The sequence below is a fragment of the Protomyctophum bolini genome (assembly GCF_963924005.1).
Source record: "Protomyctophum bolini genome assembly, contig: SCAFFOLD_356, whole genome shotgun sequence".
Lineage (NCBI taxonomy): Eukaryota > Metazoa > Chordata > Actinopteri > Myctophiformes > Myctophidae > Protomyctophum > Protomyctophum bolini.
The window spans coordinates 47,115-51,336 of record NW_027665895.1 but is presented as its reverse complement, the minus strand read 5'-3'; positions in this window follow the sequence as shown (position 1 = coordinate 51,336).

Genomic DNA, 4,222 nt, shown 5'->3' with positions numbered 1-4,222 from the left:
TTCAAAGCGACGGCACATTCCGCGATCACTAATGACGTGTATCAATTCAATTCAATTCAAAGGGCTTTATTGGCATGGGAAAACATACGTTTACATTGCCAAAGCAAAATTGGTGGAACAATACAGTGCCACACAGCTGGATCACTGGAACTCCGAACAGAGCAGTAGGCTACAGTCTACAGAATAGACAATTCATCATGTTGTGCATGTAACCGAGGCCAATGTGTATGTATTGGTAACATGTGCAAGGCAAGGCTATTTATTCCTGGAATAAGCGCCAGGATGCGCACACGTATAAATCCCCCCCCCTGACAGACAGTCCTCCTCCGACGGTCTTTGCAAATAACAGGAATTAGGTTTAGTCTCTCTGACTTACATATTCAGTTCAGTCCACATATAAATAAATACTTTTTTGTCACCGTCATTCATAGCAGTCTGTGCATTCAGGCATGCACAGAGATAAATTAACTATAGCTTTTGAGGTGCTACTTTTATTATGCTTATATGATTATCACACAACGCAATAAAGCCAGTGGCTTGTTGTGGTCCTTTCACTTTCATCCGGCCGGTGGATGGGGGGGGGGGGGGGGTGCATGTATCGGGTTTCAAGCAGTGTTTTCTGTGCCACACGTGGAGGAGGCGGACTTATGTCACTGGAGAAGGAAAATAAACATGTACACGTGATGAGGAGACAAAATACCCCACCGAGTCTGCACCCGATGTACACTCGCTATATGCGGTCTCCTCGAGCCCACTCGGCTCCTCCACTCGACTCTCCTCTCCTCCTCGATGGAGCACTTTAACAATCGGAACGTTAACCATTTCCGGGTCACGCTGGAATGACCCCGAGTGACCGAGTGGGAGTGAGCGAGTGCCCGAGATTTTGGGTATTGGAATTTAGCTAGGCATGGCTGAGGCATGGTAACGCCCTGCCTGCCTGTGATTGGTCTACACTGCCCATCTTGACTGAAGAACCATAGTCAAACTGTGGTCTGGGGACCCCCAGGGTCCCTTGAGTGGGTTCCATTGGGTCACCAGGAAAATTCCACTTTTAATTGTTTTTATAATAATCTAATTCTGCTCATTTAAGTAGTAGCCTAACTATTAAATTGTCAAATAGCCTAATAGTGGAGTAAAAAGTACATAGGCCTACAATCATTGCCGCTGGAAGTATACAACGGAAATAAAAATAAATGTAGCTATACCTAAAAATTGTACTTGAGTAGGCCTACAATAAATTACTTGGTTAATACCAAATAAGAAAGTACTGTTGAAATGTTAATTCCATGACCGGGTCCGGATGGTTTACCCGGCCTATGGGTTTACCATGCAGGCTATAGGAAACAAACGGCACATAAATACAATGCCCATATTTACACACACCTTTATTCACAAATAGCACTGCCACTAAAGTATTTTTAAATAGGATTGGGAAATATAATTTCCCAACTTTTGTAAATAAAAAAAGGAAATAAAGACAATTAATCAGACAGAGGAACCAATTAAGCCAAGTTCAAACGGAAATCTCCATCTCACCTGCATTCTTCCATTTCTACAGGGACAGTGGTGCATGATAGAATACAATTTACAGCTCAATGACAACAAATTATTATAAAAGCGGCACTTTTAAAGCAGTCCAAACCAAGCAATAATGCAATTAAAGGATTATTCCATGCTAGAAGGCTTTCTTACCTTTATTTGTAGTTGTTACGTCCCCACCAAAGAGGTCCAGGTGTTATTTTGTGCAAAAGTGCATTATATAAAATAAAATAAAAATAATCCCTATTTCTCCCTCCCCCTTCACACACACGCACGCACGCACAAGCGCACGCATGCACGCACACACACACACACACACACACACACACACACACACACACACACACACACACACACAGTCACACACACACACTAGGAAGGGATCTGGTCATTTCCGACGGAGCATTAGTCCGACATGCGGGAACAACGGTCGGACTAGCTAGTTTTCCCCCATAAAATGGGTGCAAAGTAACTAAGTATGTTTACTTGTAACGAAGTACCGTAGTTCTAAATTGCAGTATTGGTACTTTTACTTAAGTAAAACAACTGAGTACTTCTTCCACGGTGGAAGAAGTGGTGGAAGTTCCACCACTGCCTATAACATCATTGGCTTCATAAACTACTGCCCACCATAAGGCAAGGCCGGGATAATGAATGACCGACAGGATGTTTAAACACATAGACAAAGTCGAGGTGTTTAATTATCCTGAAGTGAACGGCATCATTTCTAAAAGTAACCACAAAAGGAAGTGTTTTCTTGCTTTCGGTGATGATGTGAAAGTATTCCCATAAGTGTCACGCTGCCCAGCTGCAGCACATTGGTCGCCTTGGATTCCAATCCCCTATACACCACTCACCAGACACTTACATAGATCTATGTGTAATACAGTGCATATGCACTTGTATGAACAATCACATACAGTATAGTAGTATTCCCAATTTTTTTATCTTGCTTAATGTAAGTCGCCCAGGATTAAGAGTGTCTGCTAAATGCCTAAATTGTAAATTGTAAATTAGTATAAAGGCCTTTAGATTTATATGACTCTGTGACAAAATCATTTTTTTTTTGTCTGTATTTATCGATTGACACTATTTTAGGTGAATGTTCGCCCCCCAGAATAGCGATGCTGGGGTTCAGGTGGTTAAACGTTAGGTGGTTAAAAGTTATTTTTAATATATTGTATTTTATAACTCCCTGCTTTTTTCCCCAACCTGTACATATCTAATAACTTTTTATGATGATTTGAATTTTGTTGTTATTTTTCATGTCATGATTATGAATTGAATACCCAGCAGGACCTGCATGGAAACTTCAATTGTTTTGGAAATGAATCACCTTGAGCGCTGATCAAAAATAAAAATAAAATAATAATAAAACGGTAAATGAAAAAAAACACGGCCCCCTCATGTATTAGAAGAACAATATCAGAGAAAAAAGGTTGGGTGTTTTCTATGAATTTATCATGGTTAAAATGGAGTTTGAAGTTACAATGGGTTTGTATAGGAAGGGGGTGGGCTAAAATGAATATCAAATATCTAAATACTGAATCGAGCAGTTTAAAAACGGTCTGTGGTGTTCAAATAAGCCTGAATAGACGTTAAAATGACCAAAAGTGTTTTTGGAAGTGAAATATCCCTTAAATATAATGTTTCTAACCGCGTCCCGTCCCACTTCTCTCTCACATGCGACACTTCTGTCCCTCAAATCCCTGCCGTGGATAAGCAGGTCATTTACACACAGAGTTGACCTCTGACCTCAGTGACCTGAGTCACAAAGGTTTGAGAACCACTCTACTCTGTGATTGTGCATAGCCATTCCATTGTGAATGGCATTCAATGTTTGTGTTTACACAAACACTCAAGCTGGACATAGGAGGGGCTAGCGGCGCGCCCCTCAAAAACATTGTGCTATTTTATCGTGATCATTAGTGAGGGCCAATTATAGGAAGATGTGGTGATGTTGTGCTTCAAAGCATAACTAACCAAACACTTTACACCCCTTTAAGTGTTTTGTTCAGTTTTTGCCAATGGGTTCCCAGATTGATTTCGTTCTAATCTGAGTTCCCAGAAATTCTCGACAGCTCTGGCAACTATAGTTAGATAGACAATTCAGACCCAATTTGACACATGATCGTGCCGTCCAGCAGGGAGAGCTCTTGTCACTGAGAGAGCCCCGGACATGTGATTGATTGAATTTGATGTGTGATTTATTTTTATTTTTTTGTATAGGCCTATAAATCAGAGTGGCTTATTATGAGTATCAGCCAGGATGTGGGAGTCTATCCCTGTTTCAATGCTCTAGACCTCTGGGAGATGGAGTCTATCCCTGTTTCAATGCTAGACCTCTGAGAGATGGATTGCTGAGGTGGAGCCGCAATACCTACCATCAGCCACACTCCTCATACGCTGAGTTGGCAGTGCCCGGGACCGAACCCATGACGGTCCCGCAGGAGTCCGTGGGCGGGACAAAAAACACTTAAAAACTGAAAAACCATAATGAAGGGAATATGCAAGTATTGTCAATGTATGTATTTTTATTCTAAAATAAATTAAAAAAAGCACAGTAGGCCTATGCAGCATTACAGATAAGGCGAACCCCAGATAGCAAAATATGGGTGAATCAACGTTGAAATGTGGTTAGGCAGAAATATTGAATCCACATTGAAACCTGACGTTGAAATTA